The sequence below is a fragment of the Macaca nemestrina genome, chromosome X (assembly GCF_043159975.1).
Source record: "Macaca nemestrina isolate mMacNem1 chromosome X, mMacNem.hap1, whole genome shotgun sequence".
NCBI classification, from domain to species: Eukaryota; Metazoa; Chordata; class Mammalia; order Primates; family Cercopithecidae; genus Macaca; species Macaca nemestrina.
In genome coordinates, this window is record NC_092145.1 from 98,967,493 (window position 1) to 98,989,964 (window position 22,472).

A 22,472-nucleotide genomic window follows, 5' to 3' on the forward strand; every position below is an offset into this window, starting at 1 on the left:
AACTGTCTTAGCGAAAGGCTTCTTGAGGGGAAAGCTGTAACTCTGTGAGATGATTTCACAGAACACAGAGAAGTTTCTCACTAAGCTTTTTTCTATTTGTTATCGGAGGATATTTCCTTTGGCCCTATAGTCTTCAAAGGGATCCGAAATATCTGTTCTCATATTCCACGGAAATAAGGCTAGCAAAGAGATCCACGAAATACAGATGTAACTCTGTGAGTGGAAGTCACACTTCACAGAGCAGTTTCTCAGAAAGCTTCTTTCCAGATTTCATCTGAGTATATTTCCTTTTTCACCATAGCCCTCTAAGGGCTTCCAAATATCACTTTGCCAATTCCACAAGAACTGTCTTAGCGAAAGGCTTCTTGAGGGGAAAGCTGTAACTCTGTGAGATGATTTCACAGAACACAAAGAATTTTCTCAGAAAGCTTCTTTCTGTTTGTTATCGGAGGATATTTCCTTTGGCCCTATTGTCTTCAAAGGGATCCGAAATATCTGTTCTCAGATTCCACAGAAATAAAGCTAGCAAAGAGATCCACGAAATACAGATGTAACTCTGTGAGATGAATTAACAGAACACTAAGCAGTTTCTCAGAAAGCTTCTTTCCAGATTTCATCTGAGGATATATCCTTTTTCACCATAGCCCTCTATGGGCTTCCAAATATCACTTTGCCAATTCCACAAGAACTGTCTTAGCGAAAGGCTTCTTGAGGGGAAAGCTGTAACTCTGAGAGATGATTTCACAGAACACAAAGAAGTTTCTCAGAAAGCTTCTTTCTCTTTGTTATCAGAGGATATTTCCTTTGGCCCTATAGTCTTCAAAGGGATCCGAAATATCTGTTCTCAGATTCCACAGATATAAGGCTTGCAAAGAGATCCACGAAATACAGATGTAACTCTGTGAGATGAATTAACAGAACACTAAGCAGTTTCTCAGAAAGCTTCTTTCCAGATTTCATCTGAGGATATTTCCTTTTTCACCATAGCCCTCTATGGGCTTCCACATATCACTTTGCCAATTCCACAAGAACTGTCTTAGCGAAAGACTTCTTGCGAGGAAAGCTGTAACTCTGTGAGATGATTTCACAGAACACAAAGAAGTATCTCAGAAACCTTCTTTCTCTTTGTTATCGGAGGATATTTCCTTTGGCCCTATAGACTTCAAAGGGATCCGAAATATCTGTTCTCAGATACCACAGAAATAAGGCTAGCAAAGAGATCCACGAAATACAGATGTAAATCTGTGAGTGGAAGTCACACATCACAGAGCCGTTTCTCAGAAAGCTTCTTTCCAGATTTCATCTGAGGATATTTCCTTTTTCACCATAGCCCTCTATGGGCTTCCAAATATCACTTTGCCAATTCCACAAGAACTGTCTTAGCGAAAGGCTTCTTGAGGGGATAGCTGTAACTCTGTGAGATGATTTCACAGAACACAAAGAAGTTTCTCAGTAAGCTTCTTTCTATTTGTTATCGGAGGATATTTCCTTTGGCCCTATAGTCTTCAAAGGGATCCGAAATATCTGTTCTCAGATTCCACAGAAATAAGGCTAGCAAAGAGATCCACGAAATACAGATGTAACTCTGTGAGTGGAAGTCACACTTCACAGAGCAGTTTCTCAGAAAACTTCTTTCCAGATTTCATCTGAGGATATTTCCTTTTTCACCATAGCCCTCTATGGGCTTCCAAATATCACTTTGCCAATTCCACAAGAACTGTCTTAGCGAAAGGCTTCTTGAGGGGAGAGATGTAACTCTGTGAGATGATTTCACAGAACACAAAGAAGTTTCTCAGAAAGGTTCTTTCTGTTTGTTATCGGAGGATATTTCCTTTGGCCCTATAGTCTTCAAAGGGATCCGAAATATCTGTTCTCAGATTCCACAGAAATAAGGCTAGCAAAGAGATCCACGAAATACAGATGTAACTCTGTGAGATGAATTAACAGAACACTAAGCAGTTTCTCAGAAAGCTTCTTTCCAGATTTCATCTGAGGACATTTCCTTTTTCACCATAGCCTCTATGGGCTTCCAAATATCACTTTGCCAATTCCACAAGAACTGTCTTAGCGAAAGGCTTCTTGAGGGGAAAGCTGTAACTCTGAGAGATGATTTCACAGAACACAAAGAAGTTTCTCAGAAAGCTTCTTTCTCTTTGTTATCGGAGGATATTTCCTTTGGCCCTATAGTCTTCAAAGGGATCCGAAATATCTGTTCTCAGATTCCACAGAAAAAATGCTTGCAAAGAGATACACGAAATACAGATGTAACTCTGTGAGATGAATTAAGAGAACACTAAGCAGTTTCTCAGAAAGCTTCTTTCCAGATTTCATCTGAGGATATTTCCTTTTTCACCATAGCCCTCTAGGGGGTTCCACATATCACTTTGCCAATTCCACAAGAACTGTCTTAGCGAAAGGCTTCTTGAGAGGAAAGCTGTAACTCTGTGAGATGATTTCACAGAACACAAAGAAGTATCTCAGAAAGCTTCTTTCTCTTTGTTATCGGAGGATATTTCCTTTGGCCCTATAGTCTTCAAAGGGATCCGAAATATCTGTTCTCAGATACCACAGAAATAAGGCTAGCAAAGAGATCCACGAAATACAGATGTAACTCTGTGAGTGGAAGTCACACATCACAGAGCAGTTTCTCAGAAAGCTTCTTTCCAGATTTCATCTGAGGATATTTCCTTTTTCACCATAGCCCTCTATGGGCTTCCAAATATCACTTTGCCAATTCCACAAGAACTGTGTTAGCGAAAGGCTTCTTGAGGGGAAAGCTGTAACTCTGTGAGATGATTTCACAGAACACAAAGAAGTTTCTCAGTAAGCTTCTTTCTATTTGTTATCGGAGGATATTTCCTTTGGCCCTATAGTCTTCAAAGGGATCCGAAATATCTGTTCTCAGATTCCACAGAAATAAGGCTAGCAAAGAGATCCACGAAATACAGATGTAACTCTGTGAGTGGAAGTCACACTTCACAGAGCAGTTTCTCAGAAAGCTTCTTTCCAGATTTCATCTGATGATATTTCCTTTTTCACCATAGCCCTCTATGGGCTTCCAAATATCACTTTGCCAATTCCACAAGTACTGTCTTAGAGAAAGGCTTCTTGAGGGGAAAGCTGTAACTCTGTGAGATGATTTCACAGAACACAAAGAAGTTTCTCAGAAAGCTTCTTTCTCTTTGTTATCGGAGGATATTTCCTTTGGCCCTATAGTCTTCAAAGGGATCCGAAATATCTGTTCTCAGATTTCACAGAAATAAGGCTAGCAAAGAGATGCACGAAATACAGATGTAACTCTGTGTGATGAATTAACAGAACACTAAGCAGTTTCTCAGAAAGCTTCTTTCCAGATTTCATCTGAGGATATTTCCTTTTTCACCATAGCCCTCTATGGGCTTCCAAATATCACTTTGCCAATTCCACAAGAACTGTCTTAGCGAAAGGCTTCTTGAGGGGAAAGCTGTAACTCTGAGAGATGATTTCACAGAACACAAAGAAGTTTCTCAGAAAGCTTCTTTCTCTTTGTTATTGGAGGATATTTCCTTTGGCCCTATAGTCTTCAAAGGGATCTGAAATATCTGTTCTCAGATTCCACAGAAATAAGGCTTGCAAAGAGATCCACGAAATACAGATGTAACTCTGTGAGATGAATTAACATAACACTAAGCAGTTTCTCAGAAAGCTTCTTTCCAGATTTCATCTGAGGATATTTCCTTTTTCACCATAGCCCTCTATGGGCTTCCACATATCACTTTGCCAATTCCACAAGAACTGTCTTAGCGAAAGGCTTCTTGAGAGAAAAGCTGTAACTCTGTGAGATGATTTCACAGAACACAAAGAAGTATCTCAGAAAGCTTCTTTCTCTTTGTTATCGGAGGATATTTCCTTTGGCCCTATAGTCTTCAAAGGGATCCGAAATATCTGTTCTCAGATTCCACAGAAATAAGGCTAGCAAAGAGATCCACGAAATACAGATGTAACTCTGTGAGTGGAAGTCACACATCACAGAGCAGTTTCTCAGAAAGCTTCTCCAGATTTCATCTGAGGATATTTCCTTTTTCACCATAGCCCTCTATGGGCTTCCAAATATCTCTTTGCCAATTCCACAAGAACTATCTTAGCGAAAGGCTTCTTGAGGGGAAAGCTGTAACTCTGTGAGATGATTTCACAGAACACAAAGAAGTTTCTCAGTAAGCTTCTTTCTGTTTGTTATCGGAGGATATTTCCTTTGGCCCTATAGTCTTCAAAGGGATCCGAAATATCTGTTCTCAGATTCCACAGAAATAAGGCTAGCAAAGAGATCCATGAAATACAGATGTAACTCTGTGAGATGAATTAACAGAACACTAAGCAGTTTCTCAGAAAGCTTCCTTCCAGATTTCATCTGAGGATATTTCCTTTTTCACCATAGCCCTCTAAGGGCTTCCAAATATCACTTTGCCAATTCCACAAGAACTGTCTTAGCGAAAGGCTTCTTGAGGGGAAAGCTGTAACTCTGTGAGATGATATCACAGAACACAAAGAAGTTTCTCAGAAAGCTTCTTTCTGTTTGTTATCGGAGGATATTTCCTTTGGCCCTATAGTCTTCAAAGGGATCCGAAATATCTGTTCTCAGATTCCACAGAAATAAGGCTAGCAAAGAGATCCACGAAATACAGATGTAACTCTGTGAGATGAATTAACAGAACACCAAGCAGTTTCTCAGAAAGCTTCTTTCCAGATTTCATCTGAGGATATTTCCTTTTGCAATTTAGCCCTCTATGGGCTTCCAAATATCAGTTTGCCAATTCCACAAGAACTGTCTTAGCGAAAGGCTTCTGGAGGGGAAAGCTGTAACTCTCTGAGATGATTTCACAGATCACAAAGAAGTTTCTCAGAAAGATTCTTTCTGCTTGTTATTGGAGGATATTTCCTTTGGCCCTATAGTCTTCAAAGGGATCTGAAATATCTGTTCTCAGATTCCACAGAAATAAGACTTGCAAAGAGATCCACGAAATACAGATGTAACTCTGTGAGATGAATTAACAGAACACTAAGCAGTTTCTCAGAAAGCTTCTTTCCAGATTTCATCTGAGGATATTTCCTTTTTCACCATAGCCCTCTATGGGCTTCCACATATCACTTTGCCAATTCCACAAGAACTGTCTTAGCGAAAGGCTTCTTGAGAGGAAAGCTGTAACTCTGTGAGATGATTTCACAGAACACAAAGAAGTATCTCAGAAACCTTCTTTCTCTTTGTTATCAGAGGATATTTCCTTTGGCCCTATAGTCTTCAAAGGGATCCGAAATATCTGTTCTCAGATTCCACAGAAATAAGGCTAGCAAAGAGATCCACGAAACACAGATGTAACTCTGTGAGTGGAAGTCACACATCACAGAGTAGTTTCTCAGAAAGCTTCTTTCCAGATTTCATCTGAGGATATTTCCTTTTTCAACATAGCCCTCTATGGGCTTCCAAATATCACTTTGCCAATTCCACAAGAACTGTCTTAGCGAAAGGCTTCTTGAGGGGAAAGCTGTAACTCTGTGAGATGATTTCACAGAACACAAAGAAGTTTCTCAGAAAGCTTCTTTCTGTTTGTTATCGGAGGATATTTTCTTTGGCCCCATAGTCTTCAAAGGGATCCGAAATATCTGTTTTCAGATTCCACAGAAATAAGGCTATCAAAGAGATCCACGAAATACAGATGTAACTCTGTGAGATGAATCAGCAGAACACTAAGCAGTTTCTCAGAAAGCTTCTTTCCAGATTTCATCTGAGGATATTTCCTTTTTCACCATAGCCCTCTAAGGGCTTCCAAATATCACTTTACTAATTCCACAAGAACTGTCTTAGCGAAAGGCTTCTTGAGGGGAAAGCTGTAACTCTGTGAGATGATTTCACAGAACACAAAGAAGTTTCTCAGAAAGCTTCTTTCTGTTTGTTATCGGAGGATATTTCCTTTGGCCCTATAGTCTTCAAAGGGATCCGAAATATCTGTTCTCAGATTTCACAGAAATAAGGCTAGCAAAGAGGTACACGAAATACAGATGTAACTCTGTGAGATGAATTAACAGAACACTAAGCAGTTTCTCAGAAAGCTTCTTTCCAGATTTCACCTGAGGATATTTCCTTTGTCACCATAGCCCTGTATGGGCTTCCAAATATCACTTTGCCAATATCACAAGAACTGTCTTAGCGAAAGGCTTCTTGAGGGGAAAGCTGTAACTCTGAGAGATGATTTCACAGAACACAAAGAAGTTTCTCAGAAAGCTTCTTTCTCTTTGTTATCGGAGGATATTTCCTTTGGCCCTATAGTCTTCAAAGGGATCCGAAATATCTGTTCTCAGATACCACAGAAATAAGGCTAGCAAAGAGATGCACGAAATACAGATGTAACTCTGTGAGTGGAAGTCACACATCACAGAGCAGTTTCTCAGAAAGCTTCTTTCCAGATTTCATCTGAGGATATTTCCTTTTTCACCATAGCCCTCTATGGGCTTCCAAATATCACTTTGCCAATTCCACAAGAACTGTCTTAGCGAAAGGCTTCTTGAGTGGAAAGCTGTAACTCTGTGAGATGATTTCACAGAACACAAAGAAGTTTCTCAGTAAGCTTCTTTATATTTGTTATCGGAGGATATTTCCTTTGGTCCTATAGTCTTCAAAGGGATCCGAAATATCTGTTCTCAGATTCCACAGAAATAAGGCTAGCAAAGAGATCCACGAAATACAGATGTAACTCTGTGAGTGGAAGTCACAATTCACAGAGCAGTTTCTCAGAAAGCTTCTTTCCAGATTTCATCTGAGGATATTTCCTTTTTCACTATAGCCCTCTATGGGCTTCCAAATATCACTTTGCCAATTCCACAAGAACTGTCTTATCGAAAGGCTTCTTGAGGGGAAAGCTGTAACTCTGTGAGATGATTTCACAGAACTCAAAGAAGTATCTCAGAAAGCTTCTATCTCTTTGTTATCGGAGGATATATCGTTTGGCCCTATAGTCTTCAAAAGGATCCGAAATATCTGTTCTCAGATTCCACAGAAATAAGGCTAGCAAAGAGATCCACGAAATACAGATGTTACTCTCTGAGATGAATTAACAGAACACTAAGCAGTTTCTCAGAAAGCTTCTTTCCAGATTTCATCTGAGGATATTTCCTTTTTCACCATAGCCCTCTATGGGCTTCCAAATATCACTTTGCCAATTCCACAAGAACTGTCTTAGCGAAAGGCTTCTTGAGGGGAAAGCTGTAACTCTGTGAGATGATTTCGCAGAACACTAAGAAGTTTCTCAGTAAGCTTCTTTCTATTTGTTATCGGAGGATATTTCCTTTGGCCCTATAGTCTTCAAAGGGATCCGAAATATCTGTTCTCAGATTCCACAGAAATAAGGCTAGCAAAGAGATCCACGAAATACAGATGTAACTCTGTGAGTGGAAGTCACACTTCACAGAGCAGTTTCTCAGAAATCTTCTTTCCAGATTTCATCTGAGGATATTTCCTTTTTCACCATAGACCTATAAGGGCTTCCAAATATCACTTTGCCAATTCCAGAAAAACTGTCTTAGGGAAAGGCTTCTTGAGGGGAAAGCTGTAACTCTGTGAGATGATTTCACAGAACACAAAGAAGTTTCTCAGAAAGCTTCTTTCTGTTTGTTATCGGAGGATATTTCTTTGGCCCTATAGTCTTCAAAGGGATCCGAAATATCTGTTCTCAGATCCCACAGATATAAGGCTTGAAAAGAGATCCACGAAATACAGATGTAACTCTGTGAGTGGAAGTCACACATCACAGAGCAGTTTCTCAGAAAGCTTCTTTCCAGATTTCATCTGAGGATATTTCCTTTTTCACCATAGCCCTCTATGGGCTTCCAAATATCACTTTGCCAATTCCACAAGAACTGTCTTAGCGAAAGGCTTCTTGAGGGGAAAGCTGTAACTCTGTGAGATGATTTCACAGAACACAAAGAAGTTTCTCAGAAAGCTTCTTTCTGTTTGTTATCGGAGGATATTTCCTTTGGCCCTATAGTTTTCAAAGGGATCCGAAATATCTGTTCTCAGATTCCACAGAAATAAGGCTAGCAAAGAGATCCACGAAATACAGATGTAACTCTGTGAGATGAATTAACAGAACACTAAGCAGTTTCTCAGGAATCTTCTTTCCAGATTTCATCTGAGGATATTTCCTTTTTCACCATAGCCCTCTATGGGCTTCCAAATATCACTTTGCCAATTCCACAAGAACTGTCTTAGCTAAAGGCTTCTTGAGGGGAAAGCTGTAACTCTGTGAGATGATTTCACAGAACACAAAGAAGTTTCTCAGAAAGCTTCTTTCTGTTTGTTATCGGAGGATATTTTCTTTGGCCCCATAGTCTTCAAAGGGATCCGAAATATCTGTTCTCAGATTCCACAGAAATAAGGCTAGCAAAGAGATCCACGAAATACAGATGTAACTCTGTGAGATGAATCAACAGAACACTAAGCAGTTTCTCAGAAAGCTTCTTTCCAGATTTCATCTGAGGATATTTCGTTTTTCACCATAGCCCTCTAAGGGCTTCCAAATATCACTTTACGAATTCCACAAGAACTGTCTTAGCGAAAGGCTTCTTGAGGGGAAAGCTGTAACTCTGTGAGATGATTTCACAGAACACAAAGAAGTTTCTCAGAAAGCTTCTTTCTCTTTGTTATCGGAGGATATTTCCTTTGGCCCTATAGTCTTCAAAGGGATCCGAAATATCTGTTCTCAGATTTCACAGAAATAAGGCTAGCAAAGAGATACACGAAATACAGATGTAACTCTGTGAGATGAATTAACAGAACACTAAGCAGTTTCTCAGAAAGCTTCTTTCCAGATTTCATCTGAGGATATTTCCTTTTTCACCATAGCCCTGTATGGGCTTCCAAATATCACTTTGCCAATATCACAAGAACTGTCTTAGCGAAAGGCTTCTTGAGGGAAAGCTGTAACTCTGAGAGATGATTTCACAGAACACAAAGAAGTTTCTCAGAAAGCTTCTTTCTCTTTGTTATCGGAGGATATTTCCTTTGGCCCTATAGTCTTCAAAGGGATCTGAAATATCTGTTCTCAGATTCCACAGAAATAAGGCTTGCAAAGAGATCCAAGAAATACAGATGTAAATCTGTGAGTGGAAGTCACACATCACAGAGCAGTTTCTCAGAAAGCTTCTTTCCAGATTTCATCTGAGGATATTTCCTTTTTCACCATAGCCCTCTATGGGCTTCCAAATATCACTTTGCCAATTCCACAAGAACTGTCTTAGCGAAAGGCTTCTTGAGGGGAAAGCTGTAACTCTGTGAGATGATTTCGCAGAACACAAAGAAGTTTCTCAGTAAGCTTCTTTCTATTTGTTATCGGAGGATATTTCCTTTGGCCCTATAGTCTTCAAAGGGATCCGAAATATCTGTTCTCAGATTCCACAGAAATAAGGCTAGCAAAGAGATCCACGAAATACAGATGTAACTCTGTGAGTGGAAGTCACACTTCACAGAGCAGTTTCTCAGAAATTTTCTTTCCAGATTTCATCTGAGGATATTTCCTTTTTCACCATAGACCTATAAGGGCTTCCAAATATCACTTTGCCAATTCCAGAAAAACTGTCTTAGGGAAAGGCTTCTTGAGGGGAAAGCTGTAACTCTGTGAGATGATTTCACAGAACACAAAGAAGTTTCTCAGAAAGCTTCTTTCTGTTTGTTATCGGAGGATATTTCTTTGGCCCTATAGTCTTCAAAGGGATCCGAAATATCTGTTCTCAGATTCCACAGAAATAAGGCTTGAAAAGAGATCCACGAAATACAGATGTAACTCTGTGAGTGGAAGTCACACATCACAGAGCAGTTTCTCAGAAAGCTTCTTTCCATATTTCATCTGAGGATATTTCCTATTTCACTATAGCCCTCTATGGGCTTCCAAATATCACTTTGCCAATTCCACAAGAACTGTCTTAGCGAAAGGCTTCTTGAGGGGAAAGCTGTAACTCTGTGAGATGATTTCACAGAACACAAAGAAGTTTCTCAGAAAGCTTCTTTCTCATTGTTATCGGAGGATATTTCCTTTGGCCCTATAGTTTTCAAAGGGATCCGAAATATCTGTTCTCAGATTCCACAGAAATAAGGCTAGCAAAGAGATCCACGAAATACAGATGTAACTCTATGAGATGCATTAACAGAACACTAAGCAGTTTCTCAGAAAGCTTCTTTCCAGATTTCATCTGAGGATATTTCCTTTTTCACCATAGCCCTCTAAGGGCTTCCAAATATCACTTTGCCAATTCCACAAGAACTGTCTTAGCGAAAGGCTTCTTGAGGGGAAAGCTGTAACTCTGAGAGATGATTTCACAGAACACAAAGAAGTTTCTCAGAAAGCTTCTTTCTCTTTGTTATCGGAGGATATTTCCTTTGGCCCTATAGTCTTCAAAGGGATACGAAATATCTGCTCTCAGATTCCACAGATATAAGGCTTGCAAAGAGATCCACGAAATACAGATGTAACTCTGTGAGATGAATTAACAGAACACTAAGCAGTTTCTCAGAAAGCTTCTTTCCAGATTTCATCTGAGGATATTTCCTTTTTCACCATAGCCCTCTATGGGCTTCCAAATATCACTTTGCCAATTCCACAAGAACTGTCTTAGCGAAAGGCTTCTTGAGAGGAAAGCTGTAACTCTGTGAGATGATTTCACAGAACACAAAGAAGTTTCTCAGAAAGCTTCTTTCTATTTGTTATCGGAGGATATTTCCTTTGGCCCTGTAGACTTCAAAGGGATCCGAAATATCTGTTCTCAGATTCCACAGAAATAAGGCTAGCAAAGAGATCCACGAAATACAGATGTAACACTGTGAGTGGAAGTCACACATCACAGAGCAGTTTCTCAGAAAGCTTCTTTCCAGATTTCATCTGAGGATATTTCCTTTTTCACCATAGCCCTCTATGGGCTTCCAAATATCACTTTGCCAATTCCACAAGAACTGTCTTAGCGAAAGGCTTCTTGAGGGGAAAGCTGTAACTCTGTGAGATGATTTCACAGAACACAAAGAAGTTTCTCAGTAAGCTTCTTTCTGTTTGTTATCGGAGGATATTTCCTTTGGCCCTATAGTCTTCAAAGGGATCCGAAATATCTGTTCTCAGATTCCACAGAAATAAGGCTAGCAAAGAGATGCACGAAATAAAGATATAACTCTGTGTGATGAATTAACAGAACACTAAGCAGTTTCTCAGAAAGCTTCTTTCCAGATTTCATCTGAGGATATTTCCTTTTTCACCATAGCCCTCTATGGGCTTCCAAATATCACTTTGCCAATTCCACAAGAACTGTCTTAGCGAAAGGCTTCTTGAGGGGAAAGCTGTAACTCTGTGAGATGATTTCACAGAACACAAAGAAGTTTCTCAGAAAGCTTCTTTCTCTTTGTTATCGGAGGATATTTCCTTTGGCCCTATAGTCTTCAAAGGGATCCGAAATATCTGTTCTCAGATTCCAAAGAAATAAGGCTAGCAAAGAGATCCACGAAATACAGATGTAACTCTATGAGATGAATTAACAGAACACTAAGCAGTTTCTCAGAAAGCTTCTTTCCAGATTTCATCTGAGGATATTTCCTTTTTGAAGCCCATAGCCCTCTATGGGCTTCCAAATATTACCTTACCAATTCCACAAGAACTTTCTTAGCGAAAGGCTTCTTGAGGGGTAAGCTGTAACTCTGTGAGATGATTTCACAGAACACAAAGAAGTTTCTCAGAAAGCTTCTTTCTCTTTGTTATCGGAGGATATTTCCTTTGGCCCTATAGTCTTCAAAGGGATCCGAAATATCTGTTCTCAGATTCCACAGAAATAAGGCTTGCAAAGAGATCCACGAAATACAGATGTAACTCTGTGAGATGAATTAACAGAAAAGTAAGCAGTTTTTCAGAAATCTTCTTTCCAGATTTCATCTGAGAATATTTCCTTTTTCACCATATCCCTCTATGGGCTTCCACATATCACTTTGTCAATTCCACAAAAACTATCTTAGCGAAATGCTTCTTGAGAGGAAAGCTGTAACTCTGAGAGATGATTTCACAGAACACATAGAAGTATCTCAGAAAGCTTTTTTCTCTTTGATATCGGAGGATATTTTCTTTGGCCCTATAGTCTTCAAAGGGATCCGAAATATCTGTTCTCAGATTCCAAAGAAATAAGGCTAGCAAAGAGATGCACGAAATACAGATGTAACTCTGTGATTGGAAGTCACAATTCACAGAGCAGTTTCTCAGAAAGCTTCTTTCCAAATTTCATCTGAGGATATTTCCTTTTTCACCATAGCCCTCTATGGGCTTCCAAATATCACTTTGCCAATTCCACAAGAACTGTCTTAGCGAAAGCTTCTTGAGCGGAAAGCTGAAACTCTGTGAGATGATTTCACAGAACACAAAGAAGTTTCTCAGTAAGCTTCTTTCTGTTTGTTATCGGAGGATATTTCCTTTGGCCCTATAGTCTTCAAAGGGATCCGAAATATCTGTTCTCAGATTCCACAGAAATAAGGCTAGCAAAGAGATGCACGAAATACAGATGTAACTCTGTGTGATGAACTAACAGACCACTAAGCAGTTTCTCAGAAAGCTTCTTTCCAGATTTCATCTGAGGATATTTCCTTTTTCACCATAGCCCTCTATGGGCTTCCAAATATCACTTTGCCAATTCCACAAGAACTGTCTTAGCGAAAGGCTTCTGGAGGGGAAAGCTGTAACTCTGAGAGATGATTTCACAGAACACAAAGAAGTTTCTCAGAAAGTTTCCTTTGGCCCTATAGTCTTCAAAGGGATCCGAAATATCTGTTCTCAGATTCCACAGAAATAAGGCTAGCAAAGAGATCCACGAAATACAGATATAACTCTGTGAGATGAATTAACAGAACACTAAGCAGTTTCTCAGAAAGCTTCTTTCCAGATTTCAACTGAGGATATTTCCTTTTTCACCATACCCCTCTATGGGCTTCCAAATATCACTTTGCCAATTCCACAAGAACTGTCTTAGCGAAAGGCTTCTTAAAGGGAAAGCTGTAACATTGACAGATGATTTCACAGAACACAAAGAAGTTTCTCAGAAAGCTTCTTTCTCTTTGTTATCGGAGGATAATTCCTTTGGCCCTATAGTCTTCAAAGGAATCTGAAATATCTGTTCTCAGATTCCACAGAAATAAGGCTTGCAAACAGATCCACGAAATACAGATGTAACTCTGTGAGATGAATTAACAGAACACTAAGCAGTTTTTCAGAAAGCTTCTTTCCAGACTTCATCTGAGGATATTTCCTTTTTCACCATAGCCCTCTATGGGCTTCCACATATCACTTTGCCAATTCCACAAGAACTGTCTTAGCGAAAGGCTGCTTGGGAGGAAAGCTGTAACTCTGTGAGATGATTTCACAGAACACAAAGAAGTATCTCAGAAAGCTTCTTTCTCTTTGTTATCGGAGGATATTTCCTTTGGCCCTATAGTCTTCAAAGGGATCCGAAATATCTGTTCTCAGATACCACAGAAATAAGGCTAGCAAAGAGATCCACGAAATACAGATGTAACTCTGTGAGTGGAAGTCCCACATCACAGAGCAGTTTCTCAGAAAGCTTCTTTCCAGATTTCATCTGAGGGTATTTCCTTTTTCACCATAGCCCTCTATGGGCTTCCAAATATCACTTTGCCCATTCCACAAGAACTGTCTTAGCGAAAGGCTTCTTTAGGGGAAAGCTGTAACTCTGAGAGATGATTTCACAGAACACAAAGAAGTTTCTCAGAAAGCTTCTTTCTCTTTGTTATTGGAGGATATTTCCTTTGGCCCTATAGTCTTCAAAGGGATCCGAAATATCTGTTCTCAGATTCCAAAGAAATAAGGCTAGCAAAGAGATCCACGAAATACAGATGTAACTCTGTGAGATGAATTAACAGAACACTAAGCAGTTTCTCAGAAAGCTTCTTTCCAGATTTCATCTGAGGATATTTCCTTTTTCACCATAGCCCTCTATGGGCTTCCAAATATCACTTTGCCAATTCCACAAGAACTGTCTTAGCGAAAGGCTTCTTGAGGGGAATGCTGTAACTCTGTGAGATGATTTCACAGAACACAAAGAAGTTTCTCAGAAAGCTTCTTTCTGTTTGTTATCGGAGGATATTTTCTTTGGCCCCATAGTCTTCAAAGGGATCCGAAATATCTGTTCTCAGATTCCACAGAAATAAGGCTAGCAAAGAGATCCACGAAATACACATGTAACTCTGTGAGATGAATCAACAGAACACTAAGCAGTTTCTCAGAAAGCTTCTTTCCAGATTTCATCTGAGGATATTTCCTTTTTCACCATAGCCCTCTAAGGGCTTCCATATATCACTTTGCGAATTCCACAAGAACTGTCTTAGCTAAAGGCTTCTTGAGGGGAAAGCTGTAACTCTGTGAGATGATTTCACAGATCACAAAGAAGTTTCTCAGAAAGCTTCTTTCTCTTTGTTATCGGAGGATATTTCCTATGGCCCTATAGTCTTCAAAGGGATCCGAAATATCTGTTCTCAGATTCCACAGAAATAAGGCTAGCAAAGAGATCCACGAAATACAGATGTAACATTGTAAGTGGAAGTCACACATCACAGAACAGTTTCTCAGAAAGCTTCTTTCCAGATTTCATCTGAGGATATTTCCTTTTTCACCATAGCCCTCTATGGGCTTCCAAATATCACTTTGCCAATTCCACAAGAACTGTCTTAGCGAAAGGCTTCTGGAGGGGAAAGCTGTAACTCTGAGAGATGATTTCACAGAACACAAAGAAGTTTCTCAGAAAGTTTCCTTTGGCCCTATAGTCTTCAAAGGGATCCGAAATATCTGTTCTCAGATTCCACAGAAATAAGGCTAGCAAAGAGATCCACGAAATACAGATATAACTCTGTGAGATGAATGAACAGAACACTAAGCAGTTTCTCAGAAAGCTTCTTTCCAGATTTCAACTGAGGATATTTCCTTTTTCACCATAGCCCTCTATGGGCTTCCAAATATCACTTTGCCAATTCCACAAGAACTGTCTTAGCGAAAGGCTTCTTAAAGGGAAAGCTGTAACACTGTGAAATGTTTTCACAGAACACAAAGAAGATTCTCAGTAAGCTTCTTTCTCTTTGTTATCGGAGGATATTTCCTTTGGCCATATAGTCTTAAAAGGGATCCGAAATATCTCTTCTCAGAACCCACAGAAATAAGGCTAGCAAAGAGATCCACGAAATACAGATGTAACTCTGTGAGATGAATTAACAGAACACTAAGCAGTTTCTCAAAAACTTTTTTCCAGATTTCATCTGAGGATATTGACTTTTTCACCATAGCCCTCTATGGGCTTCCAAATATCACTTTGCCAATTCCACAAGAACTGTCTTAGTGAAAGGCTTCTTGAGGGGAAAGCTGTAACTCTGTCAGGTGATTTCACAGAACACAAAGTAGTTTCTCAGAAAGCTTCTTTCTCTTTGTTATCGGAGAATATTTCCTTTGGCCCTATAGTCTTCAAATGCATCCGAAATATCTGTTCTCAGATTCCACAGAATTAAGGCTAGCAAAGAGATCCACGAAATACAGATGTAACTCTGTGAGATGAATTAACAGAACACTAAGCAGTTTCTCAGAAAGCTTCTTTCCATATTTCATCTGAGGATATTTCCTTATTCACAATAGCCCTCTATGGGCTTCCAAATATCACTTTGCCAATTCCACAAGAAATGTCGTAGCGAAAGGCTTCTTGAGGGGAAATCTGTAACTCTGTGAGATCATTTCACAGAACACAAAGAAGTTTCTCAGAAATCTTCTTTCTCTTTGTTATCGGAGGATATTTCCTTTGGCCCTATAGTCTTCAAAGGGATCCGAAATATCTGTTCTCCGATTCCACAGAAATAAGGCTAGCAAAGTGATCCACGAAATACAGATGTAACTCTTTGAGTGGAAGTCACACATCACAGAACAGTTTCTCAGAAAGCTTCTTTCCAGATTTCATCTGAGGATATTTCCTTTTTCACCATAGCCCTCTATGGGCTTCCAAATATCACTTTGCCAATTCCACAAGAACTGTCTTAGCGAAAGGCTTTTTGAGGGGAAAGCTGTAACTCTGTGAGATGATTTCATGGAACACAAAGAAGTTTCTCAGAAAGCTTCTTTCTCTTTGTTATCGGAGAATATTTCCTTTGGCCCTATAGTCTTCAAATGCATCCGAAATATCTGTTCTCAGATTCCACAGAATTAAGGCTAGCAAAGAGATCCACGAAATTCAGATGTAACTCTGTGAGATGAATTATCAAAACACTAAGCAGTTTTTCAGAAAGCTTCTTTCCAGATTTCATCTGAGGATATTTCCTTTTTCACCACAGCCCTCTATGGGCTTCCAAATATCACTTTGCCAATTCCACAAGAACTGACTTAGCGAAAGTCTTCTTGAGGGGAAAGCTGTAACTCTGTGAGATGATTTCACAGAACCCCCAAATTTTCTCACAAAGCTTCTTTCTCTTTGTTATTGGAGGATATTTCCTTTCTCCCTATAGTCTTCAAAGGGATCCGAAATATCTGTTCTCAGATTCCACAGAAATAAGGCTAGCAAAGAGATCCACGAAATACAGATGTAAATATTCGAGTGGAAGTCACACATCACGGAGCAGTTTCTCTGAAAGCTTCTTTCCAGATTTCATCTGAGGATATTTCCTTTTCCACCATAGCCCTCTACGGGCTTACAAATATCACTTTGCCAATTCCACAAGAACTGTCTTAGCGAAAGGCTTCTTGAGGTGAAAGCTGTAACTCTGTGAGATGATTTCCCAGAACACAAAGAAGTTTCTCAGTAAGCTTCTGTCTCTTTGTTATCGGAGGATAGTTCCTTTGGCCCTATAGTCTTCAAAGGGATCCGAAATATTTGTTCTCAGATTCCACAGAAATAAGGCTAGCAAAGAGATCCACGAAATACAGATGTAACTCTGTGAGTGGAAGTCACACTTCACAGAGCAGTATCTCAGAAATCTTCTTTCCAGATTTCATCTGAGGATATTTCCTTTTTCACCATAGACCTCTAAGGGCTTCCAAATATCACTTTGCCAATTCCAGAAAAACTGTCTTAGGGAAAGGCTTCTTGAGGGGAAAGCTGTAACTCTGTGAGATGATTTCACAGAACACAAAGAAGTTTCTCAGAAAGCTTCTTTCTGTTTGTCATCGGAGGATATTTCTTTAGCCCTATAGTCTTCAAAGGGATCCGAAATATCTGTTCTCAGATTCCACAGAAATAAGGCTTGAAAAGAGATCCACGAAATGCAGATGTAACTCTGTGAGCGGAAGTCACACATCACAGAGCAGTTTCTCAGAAAGCTTCTTTCCAGATTTCATCTGAGGATATTTCCTTATTCACCATAGCCCTCTATGGGCTTCCAAATATCACTTTGCCAATTCCACAAGAACTGTCTTAGCGAAAGGCTTCTTGAGGGGAAAGCTGTAACTCTGTGAGATGATTTCACAGAACACAAAGAAGTTTCTCAGAAAGCTTCTTTCAGTTTGTTATCGGAGGATATTTCCTTTGGCCCTATAGTTTTAAAAGGGATCCGAAATATCTGTTCTCAGATTCCACAGAAATAAGGCTAGCAAAGAGATCCACGAAATACAGATGTAACTCTGTGAGATGAATTAACAGAACACTAAGCAGTTTCTCAGAAATCTTCTTTCCAGATTTCATCTGAGGATATTTCCTTTTTCACCATAGCCCTCTAAGGGCTTCCAAATATCACTTTGCCAATTCCACTAGAACTGTCTTAGCGAAAGGCTTCATGAGGGGAAAGCTGTAACTCTGAGAGATGATTTCACAGAACACAAAGAAGTTTCACAGAAAGCTTCTTTCTCTTTGTTATCGGAGGATATTTCCTTTGGCCCTATAGTCTTCAAAGGGATACGAAATATCTGCTCTCAGATTCCACAGATATAAGGCTTGCAAAGAGATCCACGAAATACAGATGTAACTCTGTGAGATGAATTAACAGAACACTAAGCAGTTTCTCAGAAAGCTTCTTTCCAGATTTCATCTGAGGATATTTCCTTTTTCACCATAGCCCTCTATGGGCTTCCACATACCACTTTGCCAATTCCACAAGAACTGTCTTAGTGAAAGGCTTCTTGAGAGGAAAGCTGTAACTCTGTGAGATGATTTCACAGAACACAAAGAAGTATCTCAGAAAGCTTCTTTCTCTTTGTTATCGGAGGATATTTCCTTTGGCCCTATAGACTTCAAAGGGATCCGAAATATCTGCTCTCAGATACCACAGAAATAAGGCTAGCAAAGAGATCCACGAAATACAGATGTATATCTGTGAGTGGAAGTCACACATCACAGAGCAGTTTCTCAGAAAGCTTCTTTCCAGATTTCATCTGAGGATATTTCCTTTTTCACCATAGCCCTCTATGGGCTACCAAATATCACTTTGCCAATTCCACAAGAACTGTCTTAGCGAAAGGCTTCTTGAGGGGAAAGCTGTAACTCTATGAGATGATTTCACAGAACACAAAGAAGTTTCTCAGTAAGCTTCTTTCTCTTTGTTATCGGAGGATATTTCCTTTGGCCCTATAGTCTTCAAAGGGATCCGAAATATCTGTTCTCAGATACCACAGAAATAAGGCTAGCAAAGAGATCCACGAAATACAGATGTAACTCTGTGAGTGGAAGTCACACTTCACAGAGCAGTTTCTCAGACAGCTTCTTTCCAGATTTCATCTGAGGATATTTCCTTTTTCAGCGTAGCCCTCTATGGGCTTCCAAATATCACTTTGCCAATTCCACAAGAACTGTCTTAGCGAAAGGATTCTTGAGGGGAAAGGTGTAACTCTGTGAGATGATTTCACAGAACACAAAGAAGTTTCTCAGAAAGCTTCCTTCTCTTTGTTATCGGAGGATATTTCCTTTGGCCCTATAGTCTTCAAAGGGATCCGAAATATCTGTTCTCAGTATCCACAGAAATAAGGCTTGAAAAGAGATCCACGAAATACAGATGTAACTCTGTGAGATGAATTAACAGAACAGTAAGCAGTTTCTCAGAAAGCTTCTTTCCAGATTTCATCTGAGGATATTTCCTTTTTCACCATAGCCCTCTATGGGCTTCCAAATATCACTTTGCCAATTCCACAAGAACTGTCTTAGCGAAAGGCTTTTTGAGGGGAAAGCTGTAACTCTGTGAGATGATTTCATGGAACACAAAGAAGTTTCTCAGAAAGCTTCTTTCTCTTTGTTATCGGAGGATATTTCCTTTGGCCCTATAGTCTTCAAAGGGATCCGAAATATCTGTTCTCAGATTCCACAGAAATAAGGCTAGCAAAGAGATCCACGAAATACAGATATAACTCTGTGAGATGAATTAACAGAACACTAAGCAGTTTGTCAAAAACTTCTTTCCAGATTTCATCTGAGGATATTTCCTTTTTCACCATAGCCCTCTATGGGTTTCCAAATATCACTTTGCCAATTCCACAAGAACTGTCTTAGTGAAAGGCTTCTTGAGGGGAAAGCTGTAACTCTGTGAGATGATTTCACAGAACACAAGGAAGTTTCTCAGAAATCTTCTTTCTCTTTGTTATCGGAGGATATTTCCTTTGGCCCTATAATCTTCAACTGCATCCGAAATATCTGTTCTCAGATTCCACAGAATTAAGGCTAGCAAAGAGATCCACGAAATTCAGATGTAACTCTGTGAGATGAATTCACAAAACACTAAGCAGTTTTTCAGAAAGCTTCTTTCCAGATTTCATCGGAGGATATTTCCTTTTTCACCACAGCCCTCTATGGGCTTCCAAATATCACTTTGCCAATTCCACAAGAACTGACTTAGCGAAAGTCTTCTTGAGGGGAAAGCTGTAACTCTGTGAGATGATTTCACAGAACCCCCAAATTTTCTCACAAAGCTTCTTTCTCTTTGTTATTGGAGGATATTTCCTTTCTCCCTATAGTCTTCAAAGGGATCCGAAATATCTGTTCTCAGATTCCACAGAAATAAGGCTAGCAAAGAGATCCACGAAATACAGATGTAAATCTTCGAGTGGAAGTCACACATCACAGAGCAGTTTCTCTGAAAGCTTCTTTCCAGATTTCATCTGAGGATATTTCTTTTTCCACCATAGCCCTCTACGGGCTTACAAATATCACTTTGCCAATTCCACAAGAACTGTCTTAGCAAAAGGCTTCTTGAGGTGAAAGCTGTAACTCTGTGAGATGATTTCCCAGAACACAAAGAAGTTTCTCAGTAAGCTTCTTTCTCTTTGTTATCGGAGGATAGTTCCTTTGGCCCTATAGTCTTCAAAGGGATCCGAAATATCTGTTCTCAGATTCCACAGAAATAAGGCTAGCAAAGAGATCCACGAAATACAGATGTAACTCTGTGAGTGGAAGTCACACTTCACAGAGCAGTTTCTCAGAAATCTTCTTTCCAGATTTCATCTGAGGATATTTCCTTTTTCACCATAGACCTCTAAGGGCTTCCAAATATCACTTTGCCAATTCCAGAAAAACTGTCTTAGGGTAAGGCTTCTTGAGGGGAAAGCTGTAACTCTGTGAGATGATTTCACAGAACACAAAGAAGTTTCTCAGAAAGCTTCTTTCTCTTTGTTATCGGAGGATATTTCCTTTGGCCCTATAGTCTTCAAAGGGATACGAAATATCTGCTCTCAGATTCCACAGATATAAGGCTTGCAAAGAGATCCACGAAATACATATGTAACTCTGTGAGATGTATTAACAGAACAGTAAGCAGTTTCTCAGAAAGATTCTTTCCAGATTTCATCTGAGGATATTTCCTTTTTCACCATAGCCCTCTATGGGCTTCCACATATCACTTTGCCAATTCCACAAGAACTGTCTTAGCGAAAGGCTTCTTGAGAGGAAAGCTGTAACTCTGTGAGATGATTTCACAGAACACAAAGAAGTATCTCAGAAAGCTTCTTTGTCTTTGTTATCGGAGGATATTTCCTTTGGCCCTATAGTCTTCAAAGGGATCCGAAATATCTGTTCTCAGATTCGACAGAAATAAGGCTAGCAAAGAGATCCACGAAATACAGATGTAACTCTGTGAGTGGAAGTCACACATCACAGAGCAGTTTCTCAGAAAGCTTCTTTCCAGATTTCATCTGAGGATATTTCCTTTTTCACCATAGCCCTCTACGGGCTTCCAAATATCACTCTGCCAATTCCACAAGAACTGTCTTAGCGAAAGGCTTCTTGAGGGGAAAGCTGTAACTCTGTGAGATGATTTCACAGAACACAAAGAAGTTTCTCAGTAAGCTTCTTTCTGTTTGTTATCGGAGGATATTTCCTTTGGCCCTATAGTCTTCAAAGGGATCCGAAATATCTGTTCTCAGATTCCACAGAAATAAGGCTAGCAAAGAGATGCACGAAATAAAGATGTAACTCTGTGTGATGAATTATCAGAACACTAAGCAGTTTCTCAGAAAGCTTCTTTCCAGATTTCATCTGAGGATATTTCCTTTTTCACCATAGCCCTCTATGGGCTTCCAAATATCACTTTTCCAATTCCACAAGAACTGTCTTAGCGAAAAGCTTCTTGAGGGGAAAGCTGTAACTCTGTGAGATGATTTCAAAGAACACAAAGGAGTTTCTCAGAAAGCTTCTTTCTCTTTGTTATCGGAGGATATTTCCTTTGGCCCTATAGTCTTCAAAGGGATCCGAAATATCTGTTCTCAGATTCCAAAGAAATAAGGGTAGCAAAAAGATCCACGAAATACAGATGTAACTCTGTGAGATGAATTAACAGAACACTAAGCAGTTTCTCAGAAAGCTTCTTTACAGATTTCATCTGAGGATATTTCCTTTTTGAAGCCCATAGCCCTCTATGGGCTTCCAAATATTACTTTGCCAATTCCACAAGAACTGTCTTAGCAAAAGGCTTCTTGAGGGGAAAGCTGTAACTCTGTGAGATGATTTCACAGAACACAAAGAAGTTTCTCAGAAAGCTTCTTTCTGTTTGTTATCGGAGGATATTTCCTTTGACCCTATAGTCTTCAAAGGGATCCGAAATATCTGTTCTCAGATTTCACAGAAATGAGGGTAGAAAAGAGATGCATGAAATACAGATGTAACTCTGTGTGATGAATTAACAGAACACTAAGCAGTTTCTCAGAAAGCTTCTTTCAAGATTTCATCTGAGGATATTTCCTTTTTCACCATAGCCCTCTATGGGCTTCCAAATATCACTTTGCCAATTCCACAAGAACTGTCTTAGCGAAAGACTTCTTGAGGGGAAAGCTGTAACACTGTGAGATGATTTCACAGAACACAAAGAAGTTTCTCAGAAAGCTTCTTTCTCTTTGTTATCGGAGGATATTTCCTTTGGCCCTATAGTCTTCAAAGGGATCCGAAATATCTGTTCTCAGATTCCCAAGAAATAAGGCTAGAAAAGAGATCCACGAAATACAGATGTAACTCTGTGAGATGAATTAACAGAACAC